A 13,419-nucleotide genomic window follows, 5' to 3' on the forward strand; every position below is an offset into this window, starting at 1 on the left:
TATATTACAAATGAACATTTTGAGGAAATACTCAATTGCCTAAGAACAGATTAGATTATTAGAGTTTTTGGATATTAAGTAACGGATCTTTTTTAATTAAATTTAAAGATAATGGTAGGTAATGGTCAATAACAAGTATCATTTGAAGATTGAAGCAAATATTATGAACCAATTTGAAAGATTCAACATCTGATGACAATTAGAATGTTAGAATCGCAATGAAATAGAAAATGTATATTTAAATCGAATATTATCTAGCATATTGAAGTCATTACCAGTGGTATTGAACTTCTGCTTGACTTCACAGGTTATAAGCTACAGAAACAAATTGTTATTTTATTTAACTTGCAAAATGTCATCCAGAGTGACGCACGGTCGGTGTCAGCCAATTTTCTAATGATCACTCTACGATCGTAATTAGAAAATAGCATCAAAAGATCGTTAGGGAGTGCGTTTCATTTTCTTTGTCCACCCCTGGAGCTGACAGTGACGAATGATCTTCGGAACGGCGATGCTCTACTTAATATATCTCGCACAAATGGACTCGCGTCGTCTCTTCACCTACGGATCTCGCTGAACTAGCTCCAGTCCGGCACGATAAACTTTGGAATAATTGTTTTGACATACTTAGTCGGGAAAACGACGAACCATCGCCCCGATACGAGGCAGATAACGAAAAGGGATCGACAGCGATTTCTGCACAACGAGCATCCCGTATCGGTACGTGACATTGAACTCGATTTGCGATTATTCCCCTTCGCAACATCGTAAGAACGATTCTTCATATCATAATGAACGTTTTCTCATCCTAATATAATCGAACTTCTTAATTAATCACTTAATAGCTTGTAACTCAAGAAATATTAACTTCGATTTCGATTGCAGTTCGAAAATCTCTTTAAAAAAAATCGAAAATATGATTCGTTCGACGTTAAATTATGCCATTATTTTCAAGAAGTTAGAAAAGAAATCATGTTTGCACGCATGAAATAACACGTCGAGGAATGATTCAACGAACAACGGATGATGAACGATGATTACAAAATTGTATGAATTAAGAATCTTTAAAAATCAATTTAGACGGCGGAGAGGCTTCGTTACGAACGAGGGAATATAATAGAACAGAGAGTTCACGTTTTCATTGCTCGCGCGTTTCTTTATTCGGCCGCGAGTGAATGGAATCGAATAAATAAAGAATTTCAAAGCTGTGTCCCGGTTGAAGTGTGACTCCGTCGCCTTAGGGTCTAACAGATTCGAGATTCCTAGTGGACGTTCAACGGGTTACGTAAAGGTAAAACCGACTTCATTCATTCGGACACGTTAGGTGATAAATTATCATCGAGCCTGGTGTTGCGATATCTAAAAATGATACGCGCGCGATTATATAATTATCCCGTGCCTGCATGCACGCAGAGAAATTGTATGCGTGCTCAGGAATTTATTCCTTATTTCTCCGTGACAGTAAAACATTTATGAGTCGCTTGCTCAAGATACCAGCTGTTCATTCTTGTTTACAAACAATTGTTACAAATATTTCTGACTGACTACTTTAAAATAATCAAACGCTGTTTTCATTGTTCTTAGTAGTAACTGTATCTATATAAGTTTTCGCCCTATACGGCCCGACAATATGGCGGACAAAATGTGACCAGAATTGCGACTGAGGTTACGTTCCTTTCTACAATGTCGCACAGTACTATTCAACGCCTATCCACCTTTATTCACTTAAAATATGACAATTTCTTCTCGCTTTACTCTATCGAAATGATATTAACACTTAATAAAAAACCTTCGTTGTAATTTATCAGTATCGATCGACATTCGATGCATCCTACATAAATATTTGTACAAGCAATAAAATTGTTTCCTTCATACAAATTCTTTCCCAGACATTCCTCAGTCTTTCTCCGAAAACAATTAATTCCACGAATGTAGGTCATAAATCCCGACAAGAAAATTAACTGGTAATTAAAGTAGGAAGTAAGGAGCCGGTTCTATTAATAATAATGGTGGAGAGCGTGGCTTATGGCGTAACCGAAGCTATCTGTCGCGCGTTTCCATTCGAATTCCGCGGAGCGACGTTAAAGTAGAAATACGCGTTGATCCGAAGAGGCAAGAGAGCATGCATGTAATTTCACCGGCATTCGCACGTGCGTGCATGTCATTCCCTCCACCGGTGGAACGCATAAAGAGATCCTATTAATAGGTCGCATGCTCAATTGACAGAGCTCCCGTGTAATTTATACGCGGCACCGCGACAGTTATTAGGAACCGGCCGATGCAATAAGGAAGCCGATCGACCGATAACTGCCGCTGAATATTTGAGAGTTTCGAAAGTTCCCTCTTTGTTTTCATATTCGTCTCGTGGACCTTCGGAGCCTTAGCGTTCCCCGCGATCCAACGTTACTCGAATCGTCCCCGATGAATTAACCCTTTGCACTCGGAAGCTTTTCACTAGAAACATTCGACACTTTCCTATGAGACGTAGATGACATTATTTTAAAGGAACTAATGAGAAAACATACGTAAATTAAGAAACAAAGCTATTTTATAAAAATATTTCACATATTGATGCATTATACGAAACTTAATATTATATATAACACTGGAATTTTGTTATGATAAAATGATTATGAAAAATGATAACTGCGAGTCACCTCTCGAGTGCAAATGGTTAAGTGTATCGGACAAATCGGTTAACCGCACTTTTCGAATTTTTCCGAGATTTTGTATTTCAAATTTTCAACCTTTTGTGTTTTACGTATGCCACATTATTATTGAATCTAGTTCGATGACACGATAAAAGTTCTTTTGATCGTGCAAGAATTGTAATAATAAAGGTTACTTCGAGGATATACTATTCTTTATGGATTTTAAATATTTGTTAGAGTAATAGTTAGTTACACCTGTAACGATACGTTCTGTAACGTTCATTCGATTTTCTATTTAATAGAATATTTTAGATTCATTGTACATTGTTGCATCTTTCCTCTAGATTCAATTGCTGAATGAGTTCCCGTTATCGGAACACACCATCGAGACAAGTAATCAACTAAGCAAAAATTACTCCGCCAATTTATTTCGAATAATTTATCCCCGCCGTTAGAAACAGGTTAACCGATTACCACTGCAAATAATTTTTAACGACTATCCGGTTATTCGAAGCGTACTTCTTTATCAGGCTAATGCATTTCTACGCACCCGTGACGAAGGAGCAATAAGACGAATAATTACCAGAATAAATTCTAATTCCGCTAACCGTTCATTCATTAGCACCGATTCTTATCTTTTTTGCGCGCGACAGTTAAATATTGATCGCGAACAGCTGGACACTGTCTAATGTTTGTACGCAGTAGCTGAATGGTATCGTAAGTGTTAGAACACATATCGAATGCAAAATAGGCTTGAATAGGAATCGTTGAATTACCTATTAGCCTTTGAATAATTATTAGGCATTATCTGTTTACAGGAGTGTACACTGCTGTTCAAAAGTTTCGAATGTCCCGTCATCGTTCCCTCGTCTTGCTCCGTCAAAATGGTGCGGGTTAAGGTTGAACGCCGCGTCAGGCGACCGAGACGAGTCCCGTTTGAGTCACGGATCCCGTTCCAAATAATCGTAATCCCATCAGTTAATTATTTCTGTCTTTACAGCAGTCGGTATCATTCAAGAACGTGATGGTAGATCCACGCTTATCGTACCGCCGAGATCCAATCCCCTCGTTTTTCATGTTCCCTCAACAAGATCGCAATTCCGCGATTTGCCAATCCGCGCGCACCGTGAAACATCATTTGCATAAGCTTCCAAGCAATTCGCCGGCGAACACGGCTCAAAAGTGGCTTTACATGTACTCAGAGTTGCGCATGAAGGAACTTGGCTGATAAAGACACCTAGGACATTGTCCTAACGCTGCCGGCTGAACGCTACGATACACGTGCCGTACAATGGATTCGATTCCCCATTCCGGCGGTGGTATACGCAGAATGCCGCGTGCGAGAATAAGAATTTCAGCTCGATCGATAACGATTGATAAATGATTCGGGGTGATGCATGTATCGGTTTGACAGACGATATGCATAATATATCATAGATTATGAATCGCGTGCTTGAGTCCTGTGTGGTCCGGCCGTAGATCGGTATTCCTAGATTCGCGAATTCGATTCGAGGGTCGCTGTTAATTCTGCTGCTGTCCTTGGTTTATCTGTGCATTGAACGATTGAGAAAGCGGGGACAGGCGCGTTGGCAACAACTTGTTTCAAGTGTCTCCGAAGGAAATTGGCGTGAGATTAAATGAAAAAGGACTGTATAACCAGAATATGGGGAGATAAGAACAATATTAGGTAACGCTAGAGTTCCGTATCTAAAACATACGGCTGTAAGTAATTGAATTATTCAAATAACCAGTAGTTTTACATAATTTTCTTCGTTCTCAGTGTTTCGGAATTCTATATAATTTAGCTTCCTTCGTTGAAAGGTTTGAATAGTCTAAAAAGTCCTTGTTTACGAAGGATTTAGTCAGCTTCTTTCCATCGATACTCAATTAAAAGGCAAACTTTTCACATTGTACACGATGGACATTCTGCAGAATATAATGTAGCTTTTAACCTAGTTTCAAGAAACATGACGCACTGGAAAAGAGTCTTGTCAGACAGGAGATGGTCCATGGCCACTCAAAGAAACGCGTGCACTGGGAGGGGACTATTTTGCAGTACAAGAGAGATCATTATTCTTTAGCAGTGATAGCACTTTTGCTGTTGTTCACTTACAAATTAGTTGTAATTTCAAGACCTTACACATGTCTATCCTACAACATACTTTACATTTCGCAAATCAATCCTACTTCCACAATATCTTAGAAACTACAATTAGCATCAACCATACGTACTCCGACCCAACCAAGACTTTACACATATTTATCTCATAACATACTTTACATTTCGCAAATCAATCCCATTTCTCCAATATCTTAGAAACTACAATTAGCATCAACCACACGTGCTCCAACCCCCAAAGCGTCCAATCAGTATTTCAGCTGTTCTTGGTTATTCCCCAATACATTTCCTTCGACAAAGCGGCTCAAAGATAGTCAGAGAACAGTCGCGACGCCGAGAGAAGGAGGAACGCGTGTCGGCGGCGATATTAACGACCGTGGAGAACGGAGTCGAAGGGTATATGTACACGCGTGCGAGCCAATCACGCAAAGGACATTCCACGGGATGCATCCGCAACCGAAGGTAAGATCAGAGGATGCGCGCGCCGGCGCGGCTCAGCTCGGAAAGAAATCGCGAAGAGACCGGCTCCGCGTGTTGACCTTTCGGCTGCCTCTTCGTCTAATTCGCGAGATGGTAGCGCGCGATTCCAAAGTTGACGCGCCTCATCGACGGCAATCGCGATGAGAACAGTGGCGCAATCGGTTGGCCACCGGTGTCACTGGCACACCAATTATACTTGACCCCTACCCGCCGACGTATTTTCCCGCGTGCCACGCCGCTGACAATTATATCTAAACGCGAAATTGCCGTGGAACGTGTCAACGCGCGGCTCCTTTCGCAATCATTCTCATTATCAATGAGCGCCGCCGGTCGTATGCAAATTGCAGGATTGTGTCGACGCTCGTGCCGCGACGGGATGCTTGGAGAACCAGTTGCCGGTGCCATTAGGGATACCGCGTTCAAGTTTTTCATGTGTTCCTTTACGTGTTTCGATGATAATACTCTAACATAAACGTTAGTCCGCAAGTACCGTCGATTGATCTTTCTGTGCGTTCTATTGCAATATTCATTGAACGAAGAACATTGTTCCGATGATCGAGTCTTCATTGATTCTCTGTTGTTCTTCGAGGAATCACGGTGGCGATTTCTGAATGTTCTACCATGTCTAGCAATGTACGTCTAGGGTGAAGTACTCTCGATATGCAAACGATTGAAACTAATTCCTTGACGACCAATGATTAACCCCTTGCCGCACACTTTTAGTTTTAACCCTTTGTGGACCAATGTCGGCACTTCGCTGAGATCAAACTTCCATGTTTGGAATACCAAGGTGCGAACAAATGATTGAACTATTGGGGCAGCAAGAAATCAGTACACAGTTTCCTTATTCTCTATGATTTGAGCACTCAGTGTTTAACTGTGTTACTAATTTTCTTTAAATATAAATTAAATATTACTTTTTTATTATTAATCGTTAACCCTTGGAGTAAAGATAGGCAGAGTAAGCATTAAAATTTGTTGTATTCTTAATAAATTATTAACGATTAAGTAGTTGTATCGATCATTGTTAAGAAATCAGCCACAAGGGTTAATTTAGCAGAATCTGCAAAAGGTTCTGTATACTTTCAACAATCTTGGTCCGCAAAGGGTTAAAATCGTGACCAGAAACGCAGTTTTCTTTAATTGTTTGTTTAGACTTGTTCGGGTCAGGTATTATGGAAAATAATAAAATAAACAAATAAATTCATTGGTACAGTCCGTCAAATGGACGATTATAGCCGTCATTTGCAGGAATCGGTTAAAAACCAATCAGCGATTCGATACGGGAAAACCGATTCCTGTACCCGGAAAGCGGTGTAAAACGATCCTCTCCACTTCCGCGGATCTTTCATCTTTTCCACCGCGACATCCGATATCCGCGTGGAGACTTTACCGATCTCTTGTATATACGACTGTTCGCTCGCACGCTTGTTCACGTGTCACTGTCGAACCATTCGAAGATTGTATGTGCGACTAATATACGCATGTTGCTATTACAATGTCGACTTTGTTTGTAAGTAATACACGCTGATCAGAAATCGATCGACTGGCCACAAGCTGAAACGATATAGAAGCAAGAGGAAATATGTACTAACCATAATCCATTGAGTAGCTATAGCAACAGCAACACCACTGACACATTATCATTATTAGCTCAGTCGTACAACAAAGGACAAGATCCATCAAACTGAGATGATAAAGAATGACACTAGTCCTAGGTCCTCACTAGAGACTTCATAAACAACATATACTTACAATAGTAAATACATTCAAGAACAGCTAAATATGCTTCTTTATAAGATTCAATATACCACTAGAAACAATTGAAAGTCCAAATATTCAATAATGTAAATAAGACCAGGCTATTTCAGCTTGAGATATCACCTTACATCTGCTAACTATAACAATTGAATAGCTATAGCAACAGCAACACCTCTGATTATCATCATTAGCTTAGTTGTACAACAAAGGACACAAAGAGAAACAAGATTCATCAGAATGAGACGGTACAGAATACTAATCCTACGTCCTCACTAGAGGCTAGGGACTCAACGCATACTTACAATAGTACATACATACAAGAACAGCTAAATAAGCGTCCCTGTAATATTCAATATACTCCTAGAAACAATTGAAAATCCAAATATTTAAGAATGTGATACCTAACCTACCAATGTAATCTAGGTCCTTCCTAGAGACTACAGACTGAACACATACAACAGTAAATACATACAAGAATAAATAAATAAGCTTCCCTGCAATATTCAATACATCACCAGAAACGATTAAAAATTCAAATATTCAACAATGTAAATAAAATCAAGCCATCTCAGCTCAAAATATTACCTCACACTAAAAGCTCCCCTTGACCTTACACAATGCCGGGTGACAACTGTCCATACTATCCATCACACTACAGACAGCCTCGCAACTCCTCATCTGCGTATAATGTATCCGCGCGACCGATCACAGCCGCGTTGACCTGATCCAGTTTAGAACGACGAGTGCAGCCGCGTCTCAGCTCTGGATCGTTGGTTTTTTATCGGCGCGCCGCGAGTCACCTGCCACGACCACGTAAACGGCGCCCCACGTCGGCCGGTTAAGGCCGACGCGACGATAAACGTCGCCCCATTGAATTTAATGTCGCCTTCTTCGGCCGACGATACGTCTCTGTCATCGACGCCGCTGCCTTCTTTCCTCTTGCAATGGTCGCACCCGGTCGGTCATTATTCCGGTGCTATCCGTACCACGTGGGACGTGGATCGGCCGTGAATCGCGTGACGCTCCCTTAATGGAGTCTAATGCAACATCGTCTAATATCTAGGGTGGTCATTAGAGGCGTGCCTAAGTGCGCTCGCCACGCGCTAAGTGCGTCCGCCGGATCTGGTCCTGTTAGGTACTTACTTGGAATATTGGAAAGCGGATTATTCGACGATAACGCGGAATATTTAGTTGAATCCGTGAGACCACCTGACGAGGGCAACTGGGGCTTCGTGACGGTTGATTCATTTGTGTCGAATATGGTGTGCTTCTTTGTTTAACCCTTTGCACTCGGAAGTTTTCTCGTAGAAATATTTGATTTTCTGATGAGATGAAAACGATATTTTGTGAAACTAACTGGAAGAGAAGTCATACGTACATTGAGGAGCAAAGCTATTTTATAAAATAAATTTTATAGTTTTACCGTATGAAACCTGGTGGAGAATGAGAGTCACCTTTCGAGTGCAAAAGATTAATATATTTATTTACAGTGTTTACTAGATTATGTTGAGGTATTTTTATCGACCAAGTTTTAGATTTTATCGTCACGGATATTAACGGAAGAATTTCAAAATGTAAGTTAAAGAATTTTTAATGAGAAACAGAAGTTCACTTTCCGATACATTGGCTACACTAATTCGGAGGCAACGCCAGCTTGCGGCGGGATTCCGGTACCATTCTCAAAAATGGCGCGCTATCTGGAGTAATAAAGTCGAACTGGAAATTGCTGATACGCTCGGGGATTTAAGTGACATTTCGTTGGTGTTGGTTTATGCGGGCTGTTGGACACCGGGATGAATCACGGAATTACCAGTTTGGAATTATGGCAGGTCGAGTTCTCTGCGAGGAAATTTGCTTCGTGATGAAAGTGCTTGGGAGATGCTGCTTCATCACTTTAAACAGAAATTTACTTTCAAGGTAATTTATTGGTTATAGTAAAATAGTTTTTTGCTTTGATCCAAGCGCATTGAACGACACTGATGTTTGTTAACACTAGAACTACCGAGGATTTAATACGATTGATATGTAATCCCTTTAAAAATTGTAACAATAAATTATTTCCGGTTTCTTCAGACATTCATTATAGTATTCAAGTGAAGCTATTTATCTTCAAGATCAGTTCGAATATTCTATACTTTTAAGATATCAATAATTGCGAAACAAAACAATCGAAACCAGTCATTTTTACCGGAACGGTAATTCTAGTGTTAAACTAGCACCGAAATCTTCGTTACGAGTCTCACTCATCATTGTACGACAAGAGGTTATTTCCAAGCACGAGGTAAGTGAAAATGACAAAATCCAGAAAAAGACGGTCGCAGTTGTAGAATGAAACAATAACGCTCGATTAAGCATACACGATTGGTGTTTATCAACACCAGATTTACGGAATCCGTCAATGTAACGGACACCGAATGTTTTAAACACTATTTAGTAGCAGAATAAGTCGATTTTAATTCGTGCAATTATGTGAATACACATTGTAAATCACAGTTCAACGTTAAATATCAGATTTTATAGTTTTACTGCGCCAAATCAAGTGGTGACTAAAAGTCACCTCCCAAGTGCAAAGGGTTAAACCAATCCCGAAATCATCGTCACGAGTCTCACTCGTCATTATACAGCAAAAGATTAATTCCAAGTACGAGGTAAGCGAGAATTTCAAAAGCCTAAAAAAACGGTCACAGTTGCAGAATGAACCAACGGCACTCGATTATGCATACAAAATTGATGTTTATTAAACTAATTCCGAAATCTTTGTCACGAGTCTCATTCGTCATTATACAGCAAGGAGTTGAACCCTGAAAAAAAACGGCCACAGTTGTAGAATGAAACGACGGCGCTCGATTATGCATACGAGATCCGTTTTGGCGTTAACGAAGGCCCGCTGAAAGTCCCCATAAGGCTGAACGGAACGCAATCGCTTATTAATTCTAGACCGCGATTGAGGGGAAACAGTGTGTCGCGCGTAGTCATTTCTGCGTGAGTCAATGCACACTGCGAACAATCAAGGTTGGGCAAGGCGCAACGTCTAATTGCGAGGCCGCAACAGTCCCCGACACCGTGACCACGAATGGAACTCGACCGACAGGACTACCGAAGTGGATGTGGATAATTATGTCGTTGATTGCGAACTCGTGTTTAGCCGATGTGGCAACCCCGATCGAAAATCATTCTTCGCTTTCCTTTCTCATGAAACAATGATCGAATGCATTTGAATTCCATTGCTCGATCCGGCCGCGTCCCCGATCGAGCGTCGATGTAGTTTCAGGAATCTGTTATGTACCCATAGAGTACAGTAGCAAATAAAAAATGAAGAACGAGGGTAATTCTAATTACAATTTTGTTCCTCGTACAAACAACTGCCCATGGTACAAGACTGATGAGAAAATGAAGACAAAAAGAAAGTAGAAGGATATTTTCTTCAATCCAATAAATCGAAAGAAAATATTAGAAAAATGGAACAGAAACGAGTCGTTAAGTTCCCAAATATAATGTCGTAGTTTATCATTTCTAATAACAATATCCATAGGATTAATTTCATTTTCATTATGTAAAATATAAGATTACAGTCGTCACAAATATGTGACGCTGGTAGCGAACGTGATACGAAGGAATCCTAATGGCACACAAACAGTTAATAAAACTGGAGGATACACTTGAAGTAACGTTTGAACAGAGCAATGAAATTCTTTACGCACCGAATTACTCCATATTTGTAGGATGAATACGACTTTCGGAGTGAATGAAATTAAATTTTATAAAGCGCGCGTGATTGACGGTATCGTTTCAATGAAAATGGCACCTTAAAGCGCGTACAACGTGATAAATCCTTTCTTCGTTGGTTCGGCGACGATATTATATGTTCCGTTCAACATAATTATTTGATATTTAATCCGACGTATATTTCAATGCTTCATACGCGATAACGATGCGTATAATACGGGCATAAATGATAAGTCGACTAATCGGCTCTCGGATTGTACGCGGACGCGAAGTGGACGCCACTTTTGCCTCGATTTTCACGGTCGTTTCGAGACACCTTTCGCGCCGGGCTGGTTCGAGGAAACGTATCTCTGGTGGAAGCGTGCGGGGCTTCGTTCATAAAAATACGTGTATACTTGGATGTGTATCGCAAGCAGATCAGCCGGTTTGGTTGGAGGTCGTCGCCGTGCAGTCTGCCCTGCCATCGTTCCGGATATTTCGAACGCGATTTTCGTTTGCGCGTTACGTCCCGATAGTAGAGGTGCGCGTGCAACCAGGAATTATCGGGTCGGCACACAAAAATTTCGGGGGATTGTACAGTGTATAATATGGTAAAAATAATAAGCCAATAATACACTCTATTAAATTTTATCTCATTCTTCTTCTTACTTAAACTTACTTTTACTCAATCATTTTGATAACCAGCGTCTGCGTTGATCCAAATTTCAACCCCTTATATCTTACAATAACGTGTCAGGCTAAGGAAGATTTTAAAGAGAATTTAACGAGAATGAATATTGTTCTATTCTCTTGAATTCAAGTTAGATATTATTCTTCTGGTAGGAATTATTATACTTTAGAGGAAACGTGGATATGAAATATGTCTAGAATTTTATTCCTTTCCTCGGTAAATTGTTAATGATGATATAAGTGTATTAATTATAATTGAGGAATTAATTGTAAGGCGAGGGGGTAAGGTTACGATATTTTTCCCGTGAATTCTTTATTTTTGAAGCAAAAGTCGATGTAGAAATGGTTAACCCTTTCTCCTATAATAACGAGTCAAAGTCGTGAAAATTTTCAATTGAATTCGACAATTCTAAATGTTATTTATTTTTCATATAAATGAAATATTACTTGTCTATTATCAATCTTTAACCTTTAAAGTAAATGTGAATACAGAATAAACATACAATTTCTCTCCTTTCCTACTAAATTATTAACGATAAAGTAGTCTTATCGAGCACAATTGTGAAATAAAAAGTAAGACAAGGGGTTAAGGAATGTGCAACGCAGTTTTGTACAATTTTAAAGCGACTAGAACGAAATTAGGTAGATAAATTTCGATCGTAAGGGATACATCCTTTCAAAAACCCGAACCGATTATCGAGTTCCGAAATTTGCGGGTTCTCGCACGTCTTTAATCGACGCTTGTCCTCTTTCGTTTTTTCTTCTCTCTTCTCTGTTCTGTTTCATCGAAAGCGGAAACGCGAGGCGCGGTATCGCGAACGCGGCACGAAAATTTCCTTACGGTGTATTTATTCGGGATCGTACGATGGTTATTGCGTGTCGAATAAGAGGACGCCGAGAATCATGTTTTCTCGACGAAAATCGCGCATGCGGTGAAAAAGAAAACTCGACAGACAAGACCACCATGGCGGTGTTTTGTCAAACACGTGATATCTGCGACTGCTAACCGCTGCTGAAATACGAGACCTCACGACGCACGCACTTTTCGCACGGTTCCTATCCGCGCGGAACGAACGTTTCGCGAACATGAACTTGGACAACGAATTTAATTCGTTGCAAACGAATTTTTCCTTTTTATTGATCCTGCTGTGCTCAATCGTGTCTTCGAATATTATTGTATTACGTTTGGAATGTGGAAAAGTAGCGATAAAGTAAAGTGAAAGTAGTATCAAGTAAAGTAAAATGAAGTAAAAGTAAAAGTAAAAGTAGTAGTAAAGTAAAATGAAGTAAAGTAAAAATAAAAATAGAAGTAGTAGTGAAGTAAAATAAAGTAAAATAAAAGTACGAATGAAAGAGTAGAAACGAATCTTCTACAATATTCTCGAACTCAAAATATCTTAGATAGAATGTGATTAATTTGAAGAATCATGGTTAATAAAGAATTATTACTATATCCTTATATTCCTTCTTGCTTATAACGAACTCCATATCCTCCAAAAGCTTACGAAACAATCCATCGCAATAATCCACGCGTTCATGATATATGTACCCAGTCATATTTAAACATTGATATGAAATTCGTATTCAAATTTTACCAATATCGAATTTATATGGTAATCTCCCGCCCACTCAAAAATCTTCGACATTTATTTCGTAGTCGATGTTTCGATAAGATTTCATAAAAGTTTCGGGTCCAGTTGAGCGAAATCCTTGGTGAAGAACAGAAATCCCTCTGTCAATTTCAAAATACTTCGCCCAAACATCTGCCCTGTAATAACCTCGCTAATCGAGAAGCCTATTTTCTTAAATATAGGTAGCGTACTGCTTTCTCTTGTAGCTAAAAGATTACGAGAGAACGCGAATACCAAAGGGGATCGGGAATCGTTCCCGAAAGAGAGGCTCTGCGGCGTTATCGAGCGATTCCAGGATCGCGGCTGTGCTCGATATGCAAATTAGATAGGGCCTCGTGGAAATTTAAACGGGACACCGATTACGAAACACCTAAATGGGCTG

At 39.8% G+C, this 13,419-nt stretch overlaps 1 protein-coding gene across 3 annotated transcripts in view; it reads right to left on the bottom strand.

The window, feature by feature from the left end:
- The window catches only part of LOC116433037 (A disintegrin and metalloproteinase with thrombospondin motifs 1), a 158,774-nt gene that overhangs the window by 121,803 nt on the left and 23,552 nt on the right, over positions 1-13,419 (bottom strand). The window contains exons 1-2 of one of the 3 annotated variants that reach the window (XM_031990708.2): positions 8,155-8,293; positions 7,597-8,048 (exon numbers count right to left, since the gene is read on the bottom strand). The exons of the other annotated variants lie outside the window; for them this stretch is intronic. The gene's annotated coding sequence lies outside the window, so the exon portion shown is untranslated. Of the gene's footprint in view, positions 1-7,596; positions 8,049-8,154; positions 8,294-13,419 lie in introns of those variants that run through there. 3 annotated transcript variants of the gene reach the window in all.

The sequence above is a fragment of the Nomia melanderi genome, chromosome 3 (genome assembly GCF_051020985.1).
Source record: "Nomia melanderi isolate GNS246 chromosome 3, iyNomMela1, whole genome shotgun sequence".
Taxonomy (NCBI): Eukaryota; Metazoa; Arthropoda; class Insecta; order Hymenoptera; family Halictidae; genus Nomia; species Nomia melanderi.